General features: G+C 44.9%; 1 long non-coding RNA gene across 3 annotated transcripts in view; it reads right to left on the bottom strand.

The window, feature by feature from the left end:
* LOC141278637 (uncharacterized) overlaps window positions 1-24,848 on the bottom strand; it is a 29,033-nt gene extending 4,185 nt beyond the window's left edge. For 2 of the 3 annotated variants that reach the window (XR_012331694.1, XR_012331695.1), the window contains exons 1-3: window positions 24,743-24,848; window positions 13,196-13,315; window positions 9,841-9,986 (exon numbers count right to left, since the gene is read on the bottom strand). This is a non-coding gene — a long non-coding RNA (uncharacterized lncRNA). The remainder of the gene's footprint in view (window positions 1-9,840; window positions 9,987-13,195; window positions 13,316-24,742) is intronic. The other variant, XR_012331696.1, reaches the window with a different exon arrangement.
* Window positions 24,849-25,556: the final 708 nt, after the last annotated feature.

The raw sequence follows: 25,556 nt of genomic DNA, 5'->3' as shown, positions 1-25,556 counted from the left end.
ATGGGCACACGCAGCATACATCCCTGTGCTTTCTAACAAGTCAAAAGAGACACAGATTACAACTGGTTCTTTCCCTGAACCAACTTCTCCAAGCAAGGTGTTCTGCATCTAGTGAACTAGGTCAACCAAGGAACGTTCTAGGCAGGAATTCGGGCCTGTGCCTCTTCAAAAGCCTGCAGTGTTACTCGAAGAACTGGGCTTCAGTTGCAGTAGGAATGCAAGCCGACTTATTCTTGGAGGCAGGGTGACTTCAGGTAGGAGGTCTTAGATGGAATGCGAAGCCAAGTGTTTCTCTTAGTGCAGCTCAGACTAGGGCAATGAGTCAGACTTACACGGCATATTGGACATGCTAGAAAGGTGTTCGCGAACGTGTGGGAGTATTGGGTAAATCAAGCTGTCCCAAAACACAGTGCAGTGTGTTGCACTACACGCGGCCTACACAGGGTGACTCCGAAGGGCTATGGGCCTGGATGTTGCTAAGCAACTAAGACCCTACTGCTGATCCAACAAAGGCCCTGATGCTGCTGCTACATCATGCCCTGACAGTGTCCCCAGCTAAGGGCCTGACGCTAGGCCTCACTCAGACCCTGTCACTCTCCCTAAGTCAGGCTCTGACGCTGTCCCTACCTGAATCCTTGATACTGGTTCTAATTAAGGGCCAGATACTCTCAGTGACTAAGGTCTGGACACTATCCCTAGGTCATTTCCTGACACGATCCATAAACTTTACCCTAAACCTATCCGTAGCAAATGTCCTGCCTCTTATGCTAACTGAAGCCCTTACTCTGTGCCTAACACAGACACTGAATTTAGGCCCAAGGCCAGGACACTGTCACTAACTAAGGCCTAGATGCTCGTCCTAAATCCAGCCCAGAACTGTCCCTCACTAATGCCCTAACACTATTCCTAACTCAGGCCCTGACACATTACCTAACAGAGGCTCTGATGCTAGTCCTAACGCAGGCCCTGACACTGTCTCTAACTAAGGCCCTGCTGCCTTCAATATCTAATGTCCTAACACTATCCTGAGCCCATTTCCTGACCCATCTCTTAACAAGGTCCTGAAACTGTCCCTAACAGAGGCCCTGAGAATGTCTTTTACGAAGACCCTAAGGCTGATCCTACAGAGGCCCTTATACTACTCCTACGTCATGCCCTGACACTGTCCCTCACTCAGGCCCTAAAGACAGGCCTCACTGGGCCCTGTTGCCGTACCTTAATTAGGCTCTGATGCTGTCCCTACATCAAGACATGACCCTGGTCCTGATTAAGGCCCTGACACTGGCCCCAGCTAAGGCCCTGATGCTCTCAATAACTAAGGTCTTCACGCTATCACTAGCTCATTTCCTGACACTATCCCTGGCCTGGAAGCTGACTCTGTCCCGAGCTAATTTCCTGCCTCTTAACCTCACTCAAGCCCTAATGCTCTCCATAACTAAGACCCAGACTAGTATTAACAAAGGTCCTGACACTGTCTCTAAGGCCCAGAATCTGTCCCTAATATAGGCCCTGCTACCGGCAATAACTAAAATCCGGACACTAACCTGAGCTAATATCCTGACTCATTTCTAACCAAGGTCCTGACACTGTCCCTAAGAAAGCCCTGTCGCTGTCCCTAAGTGAAGGCCTGAGGCTGTGCCTAACTCAGGCCCTGAAGCTATGCCTACCTGAGGCCTTGACGCTGTGACTACCTCAGGCCCTGATCATGTCTTTAACTAAGACCCTATTGTTGATCCAACAAAGGCCCTGATGCTGCTGCTACATCATGCCCTGACAGTGTCCCCAGCTAAGGGCCCGACGCTAGGCCTCAATCAGGCCCTGTCACTCTCCCTAAGTCAGGCTCTGATGCTGCCCCTACCTGAAACCTTCACACTGGTCCTAAATTAGGCCCTGACGCTCTAAGTAACTATTGTCTTGGCACTATCCCTAGGTCATGTCCTGACACTATCCCTAGACCTTAACCTAACCTTGTCTTTAACTAAAGTCGAGCCCCTTATGCTAACTAAATCCCTGATGCTGCCCTTAACTAAGGCCCTGAAATTAGTCCCGAGGCCATGACGCTGTCCCTAACTGAGGCCTGGAGGCTCGTCCGAACTCAGGCCCTGACACTACACCTAACTCAGTCCCTGACACTGTACCTTACAAAGGCTCAGATGCTCATCCTAAGTCAGGCCCTGACACTGCCTTAAGGCCCTGTGGCATTCAATATCTAAAGTCCTAACGTCCTGAGCTAATATCCTGACCCATGTCTTTCCAAGGTCCTGACACTGTCCCTAAGAGAGCCCTGTCGCTGTCCCTAAGTGAAGGCCTGAGGCTGTGCCTAACTCAGGCCCTGAAGCTATGCCTAACTGAGGCTTTGTCACTGTGACTACCTCAGGCCCTCATCATGTCTTTAAGACCCTATTGCTGACCCAACAAAGGCCCTGATGCAGCTCCTACATCATGCCCTGACAGTGTCCCCAGCTAAGGGCCTGACGCTAGGCCTCACTCAGGCCCTGTCACTCTCCCTAAGTCAGGCTCTGATGCTGTCCCTACCTGAAGCCATGATACTGGTCCTAAATAAGGCCCTGATACTATCAGTGACTAAGGTCTTGTCACTATCCCTAGGTCATTTCCTGACACGATCCCTAAACTTTACCCTAACCCTATCCCTAGCAAATGTCCTGCCTCTTAAGCTAAGTGAAGCCCTTATGCTGTGAATACCTCAGACCCCATATTTAGTCCCAAGGCCCTGACACTGTCCCTAACTAAGGCCTAGATGCTTGTCCTAAATCCGGCCCTGACACTGTCCCTAACTGAGGCCCTAACACTATTCCTAACTCAGTCCCTGACACTGTACCTAACAAAGGCTCTGATATTCGTCCTAAGTCAGGCCCTGGCACTGTCACTAAGGCCCTGCTGCCATCAATATCTAAAGTCCTGACATTATCCTGAGCTAATATCCTGACCCATGTCTTACCAAGTTCCTGAAACTGTTCCAAAGTAAGCCATGACCCTGTCCCTAAGTGAGGCCCTGAGGCTGTCCCTAACAGAGGCCCTGAGAATGTCTTTAACGAAGACCCTAAGGCTGATCCTACAGAGGCCCTTATACTACTCCTACGTCATGCCCTGACACTATCCCTCACTCAGGCCCTAAAGACAGGCCTCACTGGGCCCTGTTGCCGTACCTTAATTAGGCTCTGATGCTGTCCCTACATCAAGACATGACACTGGTCCTGATTAAGGCCCTGACACTGGCCCCAGCTAAGGCCCTGATGCTCTCAATAACTAAGGTCTTCACGCTATCACTAGCTCATTTCCTGACACTATCCCTGGCCTGGAAGCTGACTCTGTCCCGAGCTAATTTCCTGCCTCTTATCCTCACTCAAGCCCTAATGCTCTCCATAACTAAGACTCAGACTAGTATTAACTAAGGCCCTGACACTGTCTCAAACTAAGGCCCGGAATCTGTCCCTAATATAGGCCCTGCTGCCGGCAATGACTAAAATCCGGACACTATCCTGAGCTAATATCCTGACTCATTTCTAACCAAGGTCCTGACACTGTCCCTAAGAAAGCCCTGTCGCTGTCCCTAAGTGAAGGCCTGAGGCTGTGCCTAACTCAGGCCCTGAAGCTATGCCTACCTGAGGACTTGACGCTGTGACTACCTCAGGCCCTGGTCATGTCTTTAACTAAGACCCTATTGCTGATCCAACAAAGGCTCTGATGCTGCTGCTACATCATGCCCTGACAGTGTCCCCAGCTAAGGGCCTGACGCTAGGCCTCACTCAGGCCCTGTTGCTCTCCCTATGTCAGGCACTGACGTTGTCGCTACCTGAAGCTCTGACACTGCTCCTAAATAAGGCCCTGATACTATCAGTAACTAAGGTCTTGTCACTATCCCTAGGTCATTTCCTGACACGATCCATAAACTTTACCCTAACCCTGTCCCCAGCAAATGTCCTGCCTCTTAAGCTAACTGAAGCCCTTATGCTGTGAATACGTCAGGCCCTGAATTTAGTCCCAAGGCCATGACACTGTCCCTAACTCAGGCCCTAAACCTAGGCCTCACTTAGGCCCTGTTGCCATACCTTAGTTAGGCTCCGACGCTATCCCTACATCAAGCCCTGACACTGGTCCTGATTAAGGCCCTGATGCTCTCAGTAACCAATGTCTTCACGCTATCCCTAGCTCATTTCCTGACACTATCTGTGGCCTGGAAGCTGACTCTGTCCCGACCTAATTTCCTGTCTCTTATCCTCACTGAAGCCCTAATGGTCTCCCTAACTAAGGCCCTGACAACTCCTAACTAAGGCCCTGACACTGTCTCTAAGGCCCAGAATCTGTCCCTAATATAGGCCCTGCTACCGGCAATAACTAAAATCCGGACACTATCCTGAGCTAATATCCTGACCCATTCCTAACCAAGGTCCTGACACTGTCCCCAAGAAAGCCCTGTCGCTGTCCCTAAGTGAAGGCCTGAGGCTGTGCCTAACTCAGGCCCTGAAGCTATGCCTACCTGAGGCCTTGTTGCTGTGACTACCTCAGGCCCTCATCATGTCTTTAACTAAGACCCTATTGTTGATCCAACAAAGGCCCTGAGGCAGCTCCTACATCATGCCCTGACAGTGTTCCCAGCTAAGGGCCTGACGCTAGGCCTCACTCAGGCCATGTCGCTCTCCCTAAGTCAGGCACTGACGCTGTCCCTACCTGAAGCCATGATACTGGTCCTAAATAAGGCCCTGATACTCTCAGTGACTAAGGTCTGGACACTATCCCTAGGTCATTTCCTGACACGATCCATAAACTTTACCCTAACCCTGTCCCTAGCAAATGTCCTGCCTCTTATGCTAACTGAAACACTTACACTGTGCCTAACACTGACCCTGAATTTAGGCCCAAGGCCATGACACTGTCCCTAACTAAGGCCTAGATGCTCGTCCCAAATCCGGCCCAGAACTGTCCCTCACTAATGCCCTAACACTATTCCTAACTCAGGCCCTGACACAGTACCTAACAGAGGCTCTGATGCTAGCCCTAACGCAGGCCCTGACACTGTCTCTAACTAAGGCCCTGCTGCCCTCAATATCTAATGTCCTGACGCTATCCTGAACTAATTTCCTGACCAATCTCTTACCAAGGTCCTGAAACTGTCCCTAAGTAAGCCCTAACGCTGTCCCTAAGTGAAGCCCTGAGGCTGTCCCTAACTGAGGCCCTGATAATGGCTTTAGCAAAGCTCCTGAGGCTGATGCTACCGAGGCCCTTATGCTGCTCCTAAGTCATGCCCTGACACCATCCCTAGCTAAGGCCCTGACACTAGGCCTCACTCAAGCCCTGTCACTCTTCCTAAGTCTGGCTGTGACGCTGTCCCTACCTGAAGCCCTGACACTGGTCCTGAATTCGGCCCTGATGCTCTAAGTAACTAAGGTCTTGGCACTATCCCTAGGTCATGTCCTGACACTATCCCTAGACCTTAACCTAACCTTGCCTTTAACTAAGGTCGAGTCTCTTATACCAACTATATCCCTGACGCTGTCCCTAACTAAGGCCCCGAAATTGGTCCCAAGGCCGTGAACCTGTCCCTAACTGAGGCCTGGAGGCTCGTCCTAACTCAGGCCCTGACACAACACCTAACTCAGTCCCTGACACTGTACCTTACAAAGGGTCTGATGCTCGTCCTAAGTCAGGCCCTGACACTGTCTCTAAGACCCTGCTGCCATCAATATCTAAAGTCCTGACGTTATCCTGAGCTAATAACCTGACACATGTCTTACCAAGGTCCTGAAACTGTCCCAAAATAAGCCCTGACCCTGTCCCTAAGTGAGGCCCTGAGGCTGTCCCTAACAGAGGCCCTGAGAATGTCTTTAACGAAGACCCTAATGCTGATCCTACAGAGGCCCTTGTACTACTCCTACGTCATGCCCTGACACTGTCCCTCACTCAGGCCCTAGAGATAGGCCTCACTTAGGCCCTGTTGCCGTACCATAGTTATGCTCTGACGCTACCCCTACATCAAGCCCTGACACTGGTCCTGATTAAGGCCCTGACACTGGCCCCAGCTAAGGCCCTGATGCTCTCAGTAACTAACATCATCACGCTATCCCTAGCTCACTTCCTGACACTATCCCTGGCCTGGAAGCTGACTCTGTCCCGAGCTAATTTCCTGCCTCTTATCCTCACTGAAGCCTTAATGCTCTCCCTAACTAAGGCCCAGACTAGTCCTAACTAAGGCCCTGACACTGTCTCTAACTAAGGCCCGGAATCTGTCCCTAATATAGGCCCTGCTACCGGCAATAACTAAAATCCGGACACTATCCTGAGCTAATATCCTGACCCATTCCTAACCAAGGTCCTGACACTGTCCCTAAGAAAGCCCTGTCGCTGTCCCTAAGTGAAGGCCTGAGGCTGTGCCTAACTCAGGCCCTGAAGCTATGCCTACCTGAGGCCTTGTCGCTGTGACTACCTCAGACCCTGATCATGTCTTTAACTAAGACCCTATTGCTGATCCAACAAAGGCCCTTAATCTGCTCCTACATCATGCCCTGACAGTGTTCCCAGCTAAGGGCCTGACGCTAGGCCTCACTCAGGTCCTGTCGCTCTCCCTAAGTCAGGCTCTGACGCTGTCCCTACCTGAAGCCCTGACACTGGTCCTAAATTAGGCAATGATGCTCTAAGTAGCTATTGTCTTGACACTATCCCTAGGTCATGTCCTGACACTATCCCTAGACCTTAACCTAACCTTGTCTTTAGCTAATGTCGAGTCTCTTATGCTAACTAAATCCCTGATGCTGTCCCTAACTAAGGCCCTGAATTTAGTCCCGAGGCCGTGAACCTGTCCCTAACTGAGGCCTGGAGGCTGTCCTTAACAAAGGCCCTCAACTTATCTTTAACTGAGGCCCTGACACTCTCCCTAATTAAGGACTGAGGCTGTCTCTAACTAAGGCCCTGAGTCTGTCTTTAACTAGTGGCCTCACTCTTTCCCTAACAAAGGTCCTGACACAGTCCCTAACCAAGACCCTGATACGGTCCCTATAACTTGAGCTGTCCCTCATTAATGCCCTGATGCGGCCCGTAAATGATGTACTGAAGACGGCATTAAGGTCCAGACAATGTCACTAATGACCCAAAATGTCTCTTACTAAGGCCCTCAAATTACCTCTGAGGCCCTAATTATGTCCATAACTAAGTCCCTGACACTATCTCTAAGACCCTCAAGTTATCTTTAACTGAGGCCATGACAGTGTCCCTAATGAAGAACCTGACACTGTCTCTAACTAAGGCCCTGAGTCTGGCTTTACCTAACGGCCTCACTCTTTCCCCAACTACTCCCTGACGCTGCCCCTACCCAAGGCCCTGACGGTGTGCCTAATTGCCTGAGCTGTCTTTCACTAATACCCTGACCCTGTCCATAACTAACGCCCTGATGATGTCCCTAACGAACAGCCTGAAGTGTCTCTTACTAAGGCCCTCAAGTTTTTCTCTGAGGCCCTGACACTCTCCCTAATTAAGGCCTTGACACTGTCTGTAAGTAATGGCCTGATACAGCTCCTACCTGAGATGCTGATGCTCTCACTAAGACCTTGAAGTCTCTACCTGAGAAGCTGACACTGTCTGTAACTAATTTCCTGACTTTTTCCTTAACTAACATCCTAATTTTGTCCCTAAATAACGCCCTGACACTGGTCCTAACTACGGCCCTGACGCTGACCCTATCTAAGGCCCTGACGATGTCCCTCATAGACTCAGATGTCCCTCACTGGGGTCCTGATCCTGTCCATTACTAAGGCCCTGAATATGTGCCTGAGGACGTCTCTGACCCTGTCCTAAGGCCCTGACCCTCTTCCTAACTAAGGGTCTTGATGCTGTCTCTACAGAAGGCCCTGACACTGCCCCTAAATAACGGCCTGACACTGGTCCCAAGTATTGGACCTGATCCTGTCCATAACTAAGGCCCTGAAGATGTCCCTCATTCTGTCTCTGACACTGCCCTTAATACGCCTCTGACATTGTCCCTAGCTAATGGCCTAAGCTATAATTTACAAAGTCCCTAACACTATCCCCAAGACTGTGACATCCTCCCTAACTTAGACTTTGATGCTGTCCCTTAGTGCCTAAGCGGTCACAAAATAACACGCTGATTCTGTTCCTAAGGCCCTGAATATATCCCTAAGAAAGTCTCTGAAGTGTCCCTAACTAACGGCCTACACTGTCTCTTACGAAGGCCCTCAAGTGATCGCTGAGGGCCTGACAACACTTTTCCTAACTAAGGCCCTGTTGCTGGCCCTAACTAACGTCCCGATGCTCTTGCTAACTAAGGCCTTGATGCCGATTCTACCTGAGGCCCTAAAACTGTCTGTAACTAATGACCTCTTTCCCTAACACCCTAATTTTGTCCCTCATTAATGCCCTGACACTGGTCAATACTACAGCCCTGATGCTGGCCCAATCTAAGGCCTTGACGATGTCCCTAATAGCCTTAGATGTCCCTCACTGTTGGCCTGACCCTGTCCCTCACCAAGGCCCTGACCCTCTTCCTAACTAAGGCTGTGATGATGTCTCTACCTGAGGCACTGTCACTGTCTATAATAACGGCCGACTCTTTCCCTAACACGCTGATGCTCTCCCTAATAGCCTCATGTACCTCTCAATAATGCCCTGATCCTGTCCATAACCAAGGCCCTGAATATGTCCCTAAGTATGTCTCTGACGCTGTCCTTAACTAAGGCCCTGATGCTCTCTCTACCTAAGGCACTGACACTATCTATAATAATGGCCTCTTTCCCTAACTAATACCCTGAGGCTATCCCTAATTGAGGCCCTGAAGATGTCCCTAATACCCTTAGGTGTTCCTCTGTATCACCCTGATCCTGTCCGTAAATAAGGCCCTGAATATGTCCCTAGGTAAGTCTCTGACGCTGTCCCTAACTAAGGCCCTGATGCTGTCTCCACCTCAGAATCTGAAATTCTAATGTCCTGACTCTCCCTAACGAACATCCTGACGCTGCCCCTAAGTGAGGCCCCGACACTCTTCTTAACTAAGGACTTGCTGCTGTCCCTACCTAAAACCCTGACACTGTCTGTAACTAATGACCTGACCCGTTCCCTAACTAACACCCTAGTTTTGGCCCTAACGGACGCCCTGACACTGGTTCTAATTATGGCCATGATGCTGCTCTAAGGCCCTGAAGATATCCCTAAGTAACAGCCTGAACTGTGCCTAACTAAGGCTCTCACGTTATCTCTAACTGAAGCACTGACACTGTCCCTAACTTAGGCCCTGATGCTGTCCCTTATAGTCTAAGCTGTCACTAAATAATGCCCTGATCCTGTCCATAACTAAGGCCCTGAACATGTCCCTAAGCGCATCTCTGACGATGTCCTTAACAGCCTGAACTGTCTTCAAGTTATCTCTGAGGCTCTGATACTGGCCCTTCCTAAGGCCTCACCCCGGGGTTGTCCCAGGCTGCTGGGCAGTTTTCTCTTGTCCGCATCTCTAGCCAGCTGCCTGCCATCAGCCACTCTAAGATTCTGCGATGCAGTGTTCCCATATGGGATGTGCCTCTGTAGGCTCACCTGCGGGAGGAGAGTCATGGCCATTCTGCCCTCCAGGGGGCTGCGGTCAGGGTAGGAGTCTCTCAGCCAGTGTCTGGACACAGGTTTCTGTGTCCTTGTTTGTTGTAAATCCCTTGGAGTTACCTCTAACATTTTTTAAATGGACATCCCCCTCAGCATATTTATAATATAAATTATTTACCACACTAAAATCCAGGAATGACATTATTAGAATGAGCAGGAGACACTGGATGCCCCCCAATGATCTATTATTTGGAGGATTTAAAATTCTAATGAGAAAACACTCACTCTCCTCACCCTCTTGGGCGTCAGCACAAGGCGGGAATCAGCTGCATTCCTTATTTATCCCTCTGAGTTTCCAGAACTTTTCCTTCGAGAAGAAATCTCTGGGCTCTGCGGGAACTGTGAGTGGTGGCTGTCAGGTAAATCTGAGACTGAAAAGCAAGAGGAAGAAAGACAGAGGAGGAGATGAGAATCGGTGAAAGGGAGAAGCAGGGGCGTCCAGGTTCAATCGCAGGCTGAGAGTCTGGGTTAGTCTCCAGCGAAGCTAAGGACCACCAGGGTCTGGCCCCACTGGCCTTGTCACCTGGTGTGGGGACTGGGGACAGCCAAACCCCCATGGCCACTCTCAGAGATATCAGGAAGGTGGGAGGGCACCCCTGAGAGCCAGATTGAAAATGGTCATGCTGTGAAATAATAAGATGCCCTTTCCAAAAAGTGAAGACTGTCCCCTTGGTTCTCAAAGACTTGCAAATACTCTGTGTCCTTCTGGAGGCATGCTGAAGCCTTCAGCCTTTGAGGGCAGTAATGGGAGTGCATCTGGGCTCAAAACCATCCAGCACTCACTCCCTGAGGGTGCTGAGGATGACCCGTGTCCACCCCTCGGGTGCTGTGGGGCCTGAAATCCCCTGATCACCGAGGACGGGAGGGGCCGCACAGACACTCCCCTGGACCACCGGGGGCTTGGCTGCTGGGCTACAGTCCTTTATCAGATACATGGTTTGCAAACATCTTGGGCCATTTTGGATGGTGGATTATCTTATTCCTTGCTCCTTTTATACACAACTGTTTTTCACTTTGAGGAAGTCCAATTCATCTATTTTGTCTTTTGTTGCTTGTGCTTTTGGTAGATCTAAGAAATCATGACCAAATCCAAGGTCATGAAGATTTACTCTCATGTTTTCTTCTACGAGTTTTATAATTTTGGTTCTTGCATCTAGGCCTTTGGTCCATTTTGCGTTGATTTTGTATATGGGGTGGGGGGAGGTAAGGGTCCAACTTTACTCTTCTGCATGTGGGTATCCAGTTGTTCCAGAACCTGTGCTCACTGTTTGGGTGAAAATACCTGCAAATGATGCGACCAACAAGGGCTTAATTCTAAAATATACAAACAGCTCATACAACTCAAAAAAGAAAAAAAATCAAAAAATAGGCAGAAGGTCTAAACAGACATTTCTCTGAAGACATACAGATGGCCAAGAGGCACCTGAAAAGATGCTCCACATCACTAATTATTAGAGAATGCAAATCAAAACTACAGTGAGTTACCACCTCACAGTGGTCAGAATGGCCATCATTAAAATGTCTAGAAATAAATGCTGGAAGGAGTGTGGAGAAAAGGGAACCCTCCTACACTACTGGTGGGAATGTAAATTGATGCAGCCACTATGGAAAATAGTATGGAGGTTCCTCAAAAACTAAAAATAGAATTACCATATGAACCAGCAATCCCACTCCTGGGCACACATCCAGACAAAACTATAATTCGAAAAGATACATGCACCCCAGCATTCACAGCAGCACTATTCACAATAGCCAAGATATGGAAGCAACCTGAATGTCCCTCAACAGATGAATGGATATAGAAGATGTGGTACATATATACAATGGAATATTACTCAGCCATAAAACAGAATGAAATAATGCCATTTGCAGCTTACATGGATGGACCTAGAGGTTATCATACAAAGTGAAGTAAGTCAGACAGAGAACAACAAATACCATATGATATCACTTATATCTGGATTATAAAATGAGACCCAAATGAACCTATCTGCAGAACAAAAACAGACTCACAAATATAGAAAACAGACTTGTGGTTGTCAAGGGGAAGACAGGGGAGAGGGATGGATTGGGAGTTTGGGATTAGTAGATGCAAATTATTATATATAGGATGGATAAACAAGGTCTTACTGTACAGCACAGGGAACTATATTCAATACCCTGTAATTAATCATAATGGAAAAGAATATGAAAAATATGTATAGGACTTCCCTGGTGGTGCAGTGGTTGAGAGTCTGCCTGCCGAAGCAAGGGACACGGGTTAGTGCCCCGGTCCAGGAGGATCCCACATGCCACAGAGCGGCTGGGCCCGTAAGCCATGGCCGCTGAGCCTGCACGTCTGGAGCCTGTGCTCCGCAACGGGAGAGGCCACAACAGTGAGAGGCCCGCGTACCGCAAAAATATATATATATATATATATATATATATATATATATATATATATGTATGTATATATGAATCACTTTGCTGTACAGTAGAAATTAACACGACATTGTAGGTCAACTATACTTCAGTATCAATTAGTTTGAAGGCACTTTTATAAATTAGGTCTTATTTCTCTTGTCCTTTCATCCTGGGACAAATGTGTAACAGAAACATTTGTTTACCTCCAGTAATAACCTGGATTACTCCGGGATGAACTCATATCACACAGAACTTTAACTGTTGAACAAACCATGAATACCAGTTACACCATGGGATGTCCTGATCCAATATAAAGTTTGTAAACCTTGTATCAAGCCTGCAGAATCCACTAAATTTGGAAATTCAAACTGAAATGAGGCCACCTACCCCATGACTTCTCCACAACTAGTTATACAACATCAACTGGAAACCATATACAATCAAATGAATGTAGACAGAAACGACTATAGCCTTCCTTTTTTTGCATTTTAGATGAAGATGGTATTTAAGGTGATGTCTTGGGCTGTTTCAGGGTGTTACTCAATTTCCTGGGTATCTGCCATGCACACAGGAGGTACCCATGTTAGTTAACTTGCTTGTGCAACTATATGAAGGTAGTTAATACCACAAAACTGTATACGTAAAGTGAATTAAATGCTAAAGTCGTGTTTTGTATTTTTAATGACAATGAAAAAAAAGTGCAGCGCTGATATTTGTTACAAAAATGAACATTAAAAACATTCTTAGTGAAAAAAGCCATACAGAAAAGGCCACCTAGATCCCATATTCATCTTGTCTGCTTCAAATCCATCACGGTTGTCCAAATGAGGGGGAAACTCAGTAATGGGTCCAGAAAAAGAAAACCGGATCAGGATGGAAAAAGACATTTTCATACAGTTGGGACAGTAGGTGAAAGTTGAAGTGGGGCTGAGTATTAAATTATAATGTGGACATCAGGATTTCTTCATTTAGGGGTTATGTGCTGGTTCCGTGGGCAAAACACACTGAGCATTTTGTGTGAAGTGGCAAATGTGAGTACTTTTTGCCATTATTGCAACTTTTCTGTACATTTTAAATTACTGGAAAGTAAATTACTTTTCTAGACAACCATGTCAGTATCATGCCAGAAACTCAGATAAGACAGACATCAAATTTTGTTATAGAGGCCAAGACTTACCCAGACCATGTTCAACCAAAGTTGTGATACTTATTTCCCTTGGCGGAGTCCGCATGGTATGAAGAGGCACCGTGGGAAGAGTATATTAGTAGCTACCATCTCTTGGGTCCTGTGGACTACCTGGGGTGCAGTAGAAACTGTGAGATTTTAGTATTTAAATTTTTCACATTACTTCAAAAAATATGTTAAAAAATAAATTCAGTAAAGTTGCAAAATATGGAATCAGTATACACAAATCAGTTTTGTTTCTATACACTAATAATGATCCACCAGCAAGAAAAATTAAGAAAACAATTCCATCAAAAAGAACGAACTATTTAGCAATAAATTTAACCTAGGACATGGAAGGCCTATACTCAGAAAACTATAAAGCATTGATAAAGAAACTGAAGACACAATAGAAAACAATATTCCATGCTCATGCATCACAAAAATTACTATTATTAAAGTGTTTGGGAGAGGGGGAAGATGGCGGAAGAGTAAGACGCGGAGATCACCTTCCTCCCCACAAATACACCAGAAATACATCCACACGTGGAACAACTCCTACAGAACACCTACTGAATGCTGGCAGAAGACCTCAGAACTCCCAAAAGGCAAGAAAGTCCCCACGTACCTGGGTAGGACAAAAGAAAAAAGAATAAACAGAGACAAAAGCATAGGGACGGGCCCTGCACCAGTGGGAGGGAGCTGTGAAGAAGGAAAGGTTTCCACACCCTAGAAGCCCCTTCACGGGCGGAGACTGCGGGGGCGGAGGTGGAAGCTTCGGAGCCGCGGAGGAGAGCGCAGCAACAGGGGTGCGGAGGGCAAAGCAGGGAGATTCCCGCACAGAGGATCGGTGCCAACCTGCACTCACCAGCCCGAGAGGCTTGTCTGCTCACCCACCGGGGCGGGCGGGGCTGGGAGTTGAGGAGCGCAGGGAGAGGAGCTGAGGAGCGCAGGGAGAAGACTGGGGGTGGCGGCGTGAACACAGCCAGCAGGGGGTTAGTGCGCCACAGCCGGGAGGGAGTCCGGGGAAAAGTCTGGACCTGCCGAAGAGGCAAGAGACTTTTTCTTCCCTCTTTGTTTCCTGGTGCGTGAGGAGAGGAGATTAAGAGCGCTGCTTAAAGGAGCTCCAGAGACGGCGCGAGCCGCGGCTAACAGCGCGGACCCCAGAGACGGGCATGAGACGCTAAGGCTGCTGCTGCCACCAACAAGAAGCCTGTGTGCGAGCACAGGTCACTCGCCACACCTCCCTTCCGGGGAGCCTGTGCAGCCCGCCACTGCCAGGGTCCCGGGATCCAGGGACAACTTCCCCAGGAGAACGCAGGCTACTGCAACATCACGCTGGCCTCTGCTGCCGCAGGCCCGCCCCACACTCCGTGCCCCTCCCTCCCCCCCGGCCTGAGTGAGCCAGAGCCCCCGAATCAGCGGCTCCTTTAACCCCGTCCTGTCTGAGCAAACAAACAGATGCCCTCCCGCGACCTACACGCAGAGGCGGGGCCAAATCCAAAGCTGAGCCCCTGGGAGCTGTGAGAACAAAGAAGAGAAAGGGAAATCTCTCCCAGCAGCCTCAGAAGTAGCGGATTAAAGCTCCACAATCAGCTTGATGTACCCTGCATCTGTGGAATACCTGAATAGACAACGAGTCATACCAAATTGAAGAAGTGGACTTTGAGAGCAAGGTTTATGATTTTTTCCCCTTTTCCTCTTTTTGTGAGTGTGTATGTGTATGCTTCTGTGTGAGATTTTGTCTGTATAGCTTTGCTTCCACCATTTGTCCTAGGGTTCTATCCATCCGGTTTTGTATTTTTTGTGTTTTTGGGGTTTTTTTTTTTTAAAAATTTTTCTTAATAATTATTTTTTAATTTAATAACTTTATTATATTTTATCTTACTCTATTTTATTTTACTTGATCTTCTTTCTTTCTTTCTTTTATTCCTTCCTTCCCTCCTTTCTTCCTTCCTCCCTCCCTCCCTCCCTCCTTTCTTTCTTTCCTTCTTTCCTTCTTTCTTTCTTTCTACTTCTACTAATTCTTTCTTTCTACTTTTTCTCCCTTTTATTCTGAGCCATGGTGATGAAAGGCTCTTGGTGCTGCAGCCAGGAGTCAGTGCGGTGCCTCTGAGGTGGGAGAGCCAACTTCAGGACACTGGTCCACAAAAGACCTCCCAGCTCCACATAATATCAAACTGCTAAAATCTCCCAGAGATATCCATCTCAACACCAGCACCCAGCTTCACTCAACGACCAGCAAGCTACAGTGCTGGACACCCTATGCCAAAAAACTAGCAAGAGAGGAACACAACCCCACCCATTAGCAGAGAGACTGCCTAAAATCATAATAAGTTCACAGACACCCCAAAACACACCACCAGACGTGGACCTGCCCACCAGAAAGACAAGATCAAGCCTCATCCACCAGAACACAGGCACTAGTCCCCTCCACCAGGAATCCTACACAACCCACTGAACCAAACTTAGCCACTGGGGACAGACACCAAAAACAATGGGAACTACGAATCTGAAGCCTGCAAAAAGGAGACCCCAAACACAGTAAGATAAGCAAAATGAGAAGACAGAAAAACACGCAGCAGATGAAGGAGCAAGATAAAAACCCACCAGACCTAACAAATGAAGAGGAAATAGACAGTCTACCTGAAAAAGAATTCAGAATAATGATAGTAAAGATGATCCAAAATCTTGGGAATAGAATGGACAAAATGCAAGAAACATTTAACAAGGACCTAGAAGAACTAAAGATGAAACAAACAACGATGAACAACACAATAAATGAAATTAAAAATACTCTAGATGGGAGCAATAGCAGAATAACTGAGGCAGAAGAATGGATAACTAACCTGGAAGATAAAATAGTGGAAATAACTACTGCAGAGCAGAATAAAGAATAAAGAATGAAAAGAACTGAGGACAGTCTGAGACCTCTAGGACAACATTAAACACACCAACATTCGAATTGTAGGGGTTCCAGAAGAAGAAGAGAAAAAGAAAGGGACTGACAAAATATTGGAAGAGATTATAGTTGAAAACTTCCCTAATATGGGAAAGGAAATAGTTAATCAAGTCCAGGAAGCACAGAGAGTCCCATACAGGATAAATCCAAGGAGAAACATGCCAAGACACATATTAATCAAACTGTCAAAAATTAAATACAAAGAAAACATATTAAAAGCAGCAAGGGAGGGCATCCCTGGTGGTGCAGGGGTTGAGAGTCCACCTGCTGATGCAAGGGACACGGGTTCGTGCCCCAGTCCGGGAAGATCCCACATGCCGCGGAGTGGCTGGGCCTGTGAGCCATGGCCGCTGAGCCTGCGTGTCCGGAGCCTGTGCTCCAAAACGGGAGACACCACAACAGTGAGAGGCCCACGTACTGCAAAAAAAAAAAAAAAAAAAAAAAAAAGCAGCAAGGGAAAAACAACAAATAACACACAAGGAAATCCCTATAAATTTAACAGTTGATCTTTCAGCAGAAACTCTGCAAGCCAGAAGGGACTGGCAGGACATATTTAAACTGATGAAGGAGAAAAAACTACAACCAAGATTACTCTACCCAGCAAGGATCTCATTAAGATTTGATGGAGAAATTAAAACCTTTACAGATAAGCAAGAGCTGAGAGAGTTCAGCACCACCAAACCAGCTTTACAACAAATGCTAAAGAATCTTCTCTAGGCAAGAAACACAAGAGAAGGAAAAGACCTATAATAACAAACCCAAAACAATTAAGAAAATGGGAATAGGAACATACATATCAATAATTACCTTAAATGTAAATGGATTAAATGCTCCCACCAAAAGACACAGACTGGCTGAATGGATGCAAAAACAAGACCCATATATATGCTGTCTACTAGACACCCACTTCAGACCTAGAGACACATACAGACTGAAAGTGAGGGTATGGAAAAAGATATTCCATGCAAATGGAAATCAAAAGAAAGCTGGAGTAGCAATTCTCATATCAGACAAAATAGAGTTTAAAATAAATACTATTACTAGAGACAAATAAGGACACTACATAATGATCAAGGGATTGATCCAAGAAGAAAATATAACAATTGTAAATATTTATGCACCCAACATAGGAGCACCTCAATACATAAGGCAAATACTAACAGCCATAAAAGGGGAAATCAACAGTAACACACTCATAGTAGGGGACTTTAACACTCCACTTTCACCAATAGACAGATCATCCAAAATGAAAATAAATAAGGAAACACAAGCTTTAAATGATACATTAAACAAGATGGACTTAATTGATATTTATAGGATATTCCATCCAAAAACAACAGAATATACATTTTTCTCAAGTGCTCCTGGAACATGCTCCAGGATAGATCATATCTTGGGTCACAAATCAAGGCTCGGTAAATTTAAGAAAATTGAAATTGTATCAAGTATCTTTTTCTGACCACAACGCTATGAGACTAGACATCAATTACAGGAAAAGATCTGTTAAAAAATACAAACACATGGAGGCTAAACAATACACGACTTAATAACGAAGTGATCACTGAAGAAATCAAAGAGGAAATCAAAAAATGCCTAGAAACAAATGACAATGGAGACACGACGACCCAAAACCTATGGGATGCAGCAAAAGCCGTTCTAAGAGGGAAGTTTATAGCAATACAATCCTACCTTAAGAAACAGGAAACATCTCGAATAAACAACCTAACCTTGCATCTAAAGAAATTAGAGAAAGAAGAACAAAAAACCCGCAAAGTTAGCAGAAGGAAAGAAATCATAAAGATCAGATCAGAAATAAATGAAAAAGAAATGAAGGAAACGATAGCAAAGATCAATAAAACTAAAAGCTGGTTCTTTGAGAAGATAAACAAAATTGATAAACCGTTAGCCAGATTCATCAAGGAAAAAAGGGAGAAGACTCAAATCAACAGAATTAGAAATGAAAAAGGAGAAGTAACAACTGACACTGCAGAAATACAAAAGATCATGAGAGATTACTACAAACAACTCTATGCCAATAAAATGGACAACCTGGAAGAAATGGACAAATTCTTAGAAATGCACAACCTGCCAAGGCTGAATCAGGAAGAAATAGAAACTATGAACAGACCAATCACAAGCACTGAAATTGAAACTGTGATTAAAAATCTTCCAACAAACAAAAGCCCAGGACCAGATGGCTTCACAGGTGAATTCCATCAGACATTTAGAGAAGAGCTAACACCTATCCTTCTCAAACTCTTCCAAAATATAGCAGAGGGAGGAACACTTCCAAACTCATTCTACGAAGCCACCATCACCCTGAAACCAAAAACACACAAGGATGTCACAAAGAAAGAAAACTACAGGCCAATATCACTGATGAACATAGATGCAAAAATCCTCAACAAAATACTAGCAAACAGAATCCAACAGCACATTAAAAGGATCATACACCATGATCAAGTGGGGTTTATTCCAGGAATGCAAGGATTCTTCAATATACACAAATCAATCAATGTGATACACCATATTAACAAATTGAAGGAGAAAAACCATATGGTCATCTCAATAGATGCAGACAAAGCTTTCGACAAAATTCAACACCCATTTATGATAAAAACCCTCCAGAAAGTAGCCATAGAGGGAACTTTCCTCAACATAATAAAGACCATATATGACAAACCCACAGCCAACATCATCCTCAATGGTGAAAAACTGAAAGCATTTCCACTAAGATCAGGAACAAGACAAGGCTGCCCACTCTCACCACTCCTATTCAACATAGTTTTGGAAGTTTTAGCCACAGCAATCAGAGAAGAAAAGGAAATAAAACGAATCCAAATCGGAAAAGAAGAAGTAAAGCTGTCACTGTTTGCAGATGACATGATACTATACATAGAGAATCCTAAAGATGCTACCAGAAAACTACAAGAGCTAATCAATGAATTTGGTAAATTAGCAGGTTACAAAATTAACGCACAGAAATCTCTGCCATTCCTATACACTAATGATGAAAGATCTGAAAGTGAAATCAAGAAAACACTTCCATTTACCATTGCAACAAAAAGAATAAAATATCTAGGAATAAACCTACCTAAGGAGACAAACGACCTGTATGCAGAAAATTATAAGACACTGATGAAAGAAATTAAGGATGATACAAAGAGATGGAGAGGTATGCCATGTTCTTGGATTGGAAGAATCAACATTGTGAAAATGATTCTACTACCCAAATCAAGCTACATATTCAATGCAATCCCTATCAAACTACCACTGGCATTTTTCACAGAACTAGATCAAAAAATTTCACAATTTGTATGGAAACACAAAAGACCCCGAACAGCCAAAGCAATCTTGAGAACGAAAAACGGAGCTGGAGGAATCAGGCTCCCTGACTTCAGACTATACTACAAAGCTACAGTAATCAAGACAGTACGGTACTGGCACAAAAACAGAAATATAGATCAATGGAACAGGATAGAAAGCCCAGAGATAAACCCACGCACATATGGTCATCTTATCTTTGATAAAGGAGGCAGGAATGTACAGAAGAGAAAGGACAGCCTCTTCAATAAGTGGTGCTGGGAAAACTGGAAGGGTACATGTAAAAGTATGAGATTACATCACTCCCTAACACCATACACAAAAATAAGCTCAAAACGATTAAAGACCTAAATGTAAGGCCAGAAACTATCAACGTCTTAGAGGAAAACATAGGCAGGACACTCTATGACATAAATCACAGCAAGATCCTTTTTGACCCACCTTCTAGAGAAATGGAAATAAAAACAAAAATAAACAAATGGGACCTAATGAAACTTCAAAGCTTTTGCACAGAAAAGGAAACCATAAAAAAGATGAAAAGACAACCCTCAGAATGGGAGAAAATATTTGCAAACGAAGCAACTGACAAAGGATTAATCTCCAAAATATACAAGCAACACATGCAGCTCAATATCAAAAAAAAACAAACAACCCAATCCAAAAATGGGCAGAAGACCTAAAGAGACATTTCTCCAAAGAAGATATACAGACTGCCAACAAACACATGAAAGAATGCTCAACATCATTAATCATTAGACAAATGCAAATCAAAACTACAATGAGATATCATCTCACACCAGTCAGAATGGCCATCATCAAAAAATCTAGAAACAATAAATGCTGGAGAGGGTGTGGAGAGAAGGGAACACTCTTGCACTGCTGGTGGGAATGTGAATTGGTACAGCCTCTATGGAGAACAGTATGGAGGTTCCTTAAAAAACTACAAATAGAACTACCATATGACCCAGCAACCCCACTACTGGGCATATACCCTGAGAAAACCATAATTCAAAAAGAGTCATGTACCAAAATGTTCATTGCAGCTCTATTTACAATAGCCCGGAGATGGAAACAACCTAAGTGCCCATCATCAGATGAATGGATAAAGAAGATGTGGCACATATATACAATGGAATACTACTCTGCCATAAAAAGAAACGAAATTCAGCTATTTGTAATGAGGTGGATAGACCTAGAGTCTGTCATACAGAGTGAATTAAGTCAGAAAGAGAAAGACAAATACCATATGCTGACACATATATATGGAACTTAAGGGAAAAAAATGTTGTTAAGAACCTAGGGGTAAGACAGGAATAAAGACACAGACCTTCTAGAGAATGAACTTGAGGATATGGGGAGGGGGAAGGGTAAGCTGTGACAAAGTGAGAGAGTGGCATGGACATATATACACTACCAAACGTAAAATAGATAGCTAGTGGGAAGCAGCCGCATAGCATAGGGAGATCAGCTCAGTGCTTTGTGACCACCTAGAGGGGTGGGATAGGGAGGGTGGGAGGGAGGGAGATGCAAGAGGGAAGAGATATGGGAACATATATATAACTGATTTACTTTTTTATAAAGCAGAAACTAACACACCATTGTAAAGCAATTATACTCCAATAAAGATGTAAAAAAAAAAATTTATTCTACCTAAAACCATCAACAAACAGTGCCAGGAAAACTAGACACCAGTCTCCAAAGAACGACACTGGTCACCATGTACACTGCACATAAAACTAACTAAAAGCGCACAGTATTCCACATTAAACCCTTTCTCTCCTGAGTGCCCTGAAGATGCACCCCGCCCACCCAGCGGTCAGCTGCACAGGAGGATTCTCCACACTTGCTCATTTTTTCCTCTTGTGGAGTCTCCTCACCAGTGGTTCCTGAGAAAACCCAGCTCGTCAGTGTGGAGAATGCCTCATGGTCCAGAAACCTAAGCCCTGACAGGAGACAAAGCTCCTGTCTGCTTTTCACAGAGCAAAGTCTGTGGGCAGGGTGCACCTGTGCCCCCAGGGTCACACAGGTGGGTTCGGCGCCCCCTGTGGGATGTGAGAAAAGTGCCGGGAGTGCCACACTCACAAACCCAGAGGCCTCATGTGGAAGGCAGTTCTGCTGTATATACTAAGTTTGGAAACCGAAACTGAAATGGAGCCAAGTATCTCGCTGTGTCTTCTCAAAAGAGGGTTAAGGAGCAATTAATTACAAACCATATGTAATGAAATGAATGTAGACACAAACTTTACGACTTAACCCAAAATTCACTCAAAATGTCCATAGACAAATTTAAATTACCAAACTATAAAAATCCTAGGAAAAAAAACGATAATCTACATGACTTTGGGTCTGGTGACCTTATTCAGAAAACTGGAAGACAAACCACAAACTGCAAGAAACTATTTCCAAAACACATGTCTGATAAAGGATTTGCACTCAAATTATGCCAACAACGCCATTAAAATTTGGTAAAGGTAGAAACACACACCTGCCCCAAGAAGATAAACAGGCAGTAAATAAGCATACAAGAATAAACTCAAGATGCTGGTGGAATGCATGTACAACCAGCTTTGGAAGACACTTTGGCAGTTTTTTCCAAATCTAAAAAGTCTCACCTTGGGATCCAAGAAGTGTACCGCTTGTATTTAGACAACTGCTTTGAAAAACTGTGTTCAAACCAAAACTAGCGTCAAGCAATGCACAGCAGCTCTATTCACAATGGCTAAAAACTTAAAGATATCAGGATGTCCTTCTGTAGATGAATTCATAAGCAAATTAGGGCACACACATGTCAAGGGGTGCAGAATACACCACCCCAAAATATGCCCATTTGACAAAAGGATTATTTTGGACTGAGTAATTTAAGAAGCAGCAGACCCAGGAGAATCTTTCAAAACCAAGTGGAAAATGCCCTTTTAGGAGGTGCATTTGCATTTATTAGGGATATCTCCATTTGTAAGGGTATGTCCCTCTCTGGACCAGGAATTGAATGATGACTAAATATCAAGAAAAGCTTGTTGGGACTCCCCTGCTGGTCCAGTGGTTAAGACTCCATGCTCCCAATGCAGGGGACCAGGGTTCAATCCCTGGTCAGGGAACTAGATCCCGCATGCTGCAATTAAGAGCCCGCATGCCGCAACTCAAGATTCCACAGGCCGCAACTAAGACCCAGCGCAGCCAAATAAATAAATGTTTAAAAAATTAAAAAAAGCTTGTCAATGAAATAGACCTGGATGTAAATCTGTGTAACAACCATACCCTTGTTTACTGGGCTTTGACTAATAACATCCCTTAAATGGCTGCCTCCATTCCCTAACATCTTGCTTTTGTTCTGAAGATAGCATTTAAGGTAACGGCTTGGGCCATTTCAGGGAGTGACTCAGTTTTCCTGGGTATCTTTCAAGTATACAGGAGGTATGCATGGTATATATTAAACTTCTGGTTTTTTTCTCCAGTTCATCTCTTTTTCATTACAAGGGGAATCTCAATAAAGAACATAGAAGTGTAGAGGGAAAATTATTTTCCCTCTCATATACATGCAGTGCGATAGTATTCAGAGATATAAAGGAATGGACAATCATCAACCCGTGCAAAAAAAAAAAAAAATAGATGCATCTAACACTTACATTGCTAAGTGAAAGAATCCAGTCTGAAGAGCTACACACTGTATGACCTCCTTTATATGACATTCTAGAAAAGGCAAAACTGACACGGTAAACAGTTTACGGAATATGTGGTTGAAACAGTCCATATGATACTTCAGTGGTGAATAGCTGTCACTATGCATTTGGCTACACCCACAGATTGTTACAACCCAACAAGTAAGTTACAATCTATCCAAACTTAGCTACCTAGGATATGGGAGTGTCAAAGACTGGCATACAGAATGTAACAAAGAATCTAACTGATTCAGAAATGTATGAAAAAACTCGCTGTTGGTAGTGGGACAAATGGGCTGACCTAAGTTAACTTTGGAAAGGTACAGAATCTGTAGGCCAAAGACAAAATGTGCCATACACACACAGTGGACTCTATGTTCTTTCCCAGGAGGGGTAGCAGCTAACAGTACTGAAACTACGATATCAGTCGCCAAATGGAACAAGCATTGAATTTAATAAATGACAAAGGGTGGAAGCCAGGTTTCTTACCACTGGAGTTGGATGTTACAGTCAAACAAAGGGAGAAGTTTACAATATCCATGTCATAACAGATCCGGTTGGAGATATCAGTATAAACTATCTTTAGCCTGCACATAGTTCCACATGGAAACCTTTATAATTATGTGTATGTGCATAGGCTGGGATACATGCATATATTTCGATGTACTGTCAGCTGGGCATATTTAGCTCCCACATGTAAGTTTTTAATACCATTCTCTAATAAAAGGAACAAGGCCTCTTTGAAGAAAGGGCTGATGCTAGGACTGAGACAGTAAATATATGAAGCAGGATAATCTTAAAATATCAGAAAGTTGGGCTTCCCTGGTGGCGCAGTGGTTGAGAGTCCGCCTGCCGATGCAGGGGACACAGGTTCGTGCCCCAGTCCGGGAAGATCCCACATGCCGCGGAGTGGCTGAGCCCGTGAGCCGTGGCCACTGAGCCTGCGCATCCGGAGCCTGTGCTCCACAACGGGAGAGGCCACAATAGTGAGAGGCCCACATACAGCAAAAAAAAAAAAAAAAAAAAAAAAAAAAAATCAGAAAGTAAAGAAGTACCAAAAATTTTTAAAACCCACAAAAGAAAAATTATGTAAAATGAAAACAAGAGCAAATGGAAAAAGCTCTCAACAGCCAAAGCAAGAATGAACTAACCAGTCTAATAATGTAGTGCTGGATCATAACCAAAAGTTTACAATAATTATTCACGTGTCCCAACTGGTATAAATAAATTACATAGTTTTTGATGAATGGTGTTAAACAGAAATCTCCTGTGCAGAAAGCTTCTAAACAACGTATATAGCCACTCAGCTGTCCATCCGGATGTGAAGCTAACCCCTCTCTCCTCAAGTGTGGCTTCTGCATTATGACTTCCTCCTATATAAGACACACAGGATGGACATGGGAAAAAATTAACCTCACTGTGGGAAAACTTGACAAACATTACCTCAGCTAGGTGACCAAAATTAAGAATATAAGGGAGAAGTTCCCTTAAGAGCCTGTCCTCTTGATATATAGTGAAGAGGAAGCACTTCACCTCTGTGGTCTGCTTTTTCAAAGCCAAGTCTAACCACGACAAAACCACCAAGCAAATCCCAGCGCCCGGCAGTCTATACAATACCTGAGCAGCCCTCCTCCACGCTGTCAAGGTCATGGAAACAAGGAGAGTCTGAGCAACTGTCAGAGCCCAGAAGAGTCTAAGCAGACATGATGACCGCATGTCCTCTCAGATCCTGGAACAAGGAAAGGTATAACAAAGGGAACGTGAATAGGGGCTTCAGTTAATAGTAAAGTACGAGTATTTGTTCATTATTTGTCATGATTCTGTAGAAAATTAGACAGGAAAAATTAAACGTCAAATAAGAGAAACCTACTGTAACAAACTGGAAATCTAGAGGAAAAGGGGGATTTCTTTGTAAAAACACATTACCCAAATAATGGACCCTAAATGAAGGAAAACACAAAAAGGCCAATTAACCACTGAGGAACCTCTTCCCCTACTGGCTATCCTATCACTGTTCCAGGCTTTCCCTCTCCCGGGACAGGGAAGGAGCAGGGACAGAGCTGTTTGGCAGCTCCCCTAGTATATGACCCCACCCAGTGTCTTCACCTCCCACAGCCATGCCTACCCAGTGAGGACACCTGAGGAAGGGTCAGGGATTATTGACTCAGATGTATCAACCAGGACTTTTTCTTTTCCCAGCGACTGGACACACTTACGGAAGTAAAATAAATTAGTATTTATTGTAAGGGTAGAAATACATTAATACTTGCAAGTGGCAAGTTGAAGAATGGGTTTGGACCTGGCAGGTCCAGTGGCTCACACTGTCTCAGTGTGACCTTGCTTCTCTGCAAACCTTTGTCCCGCTCAGTGCCTTTGGGGGACCCCATTCACAGGCACAGGCTCTCTCACTGCACTTGGGCCAACAGCAGTT

Source organism: Tursiops truncatus, chromosome 4 (genome assembly GCF_011762595.2).
Source record: "Tursiops truncatus isolate mTurTru1 chromosome 4, mTurTru1.mat.Y, whole genome shotgun sequence".
Classification (NCBI taxonomy): domain Eukaryota; kingdom Metazoa; phylum Chordata; class Mammalia; order Artiodactyla; family Delphinidae; genus Tursiops; species Tursiops truncatus.
This window is presented reverse-complemented; position numbering and strand designations above follow the sequence as displayed.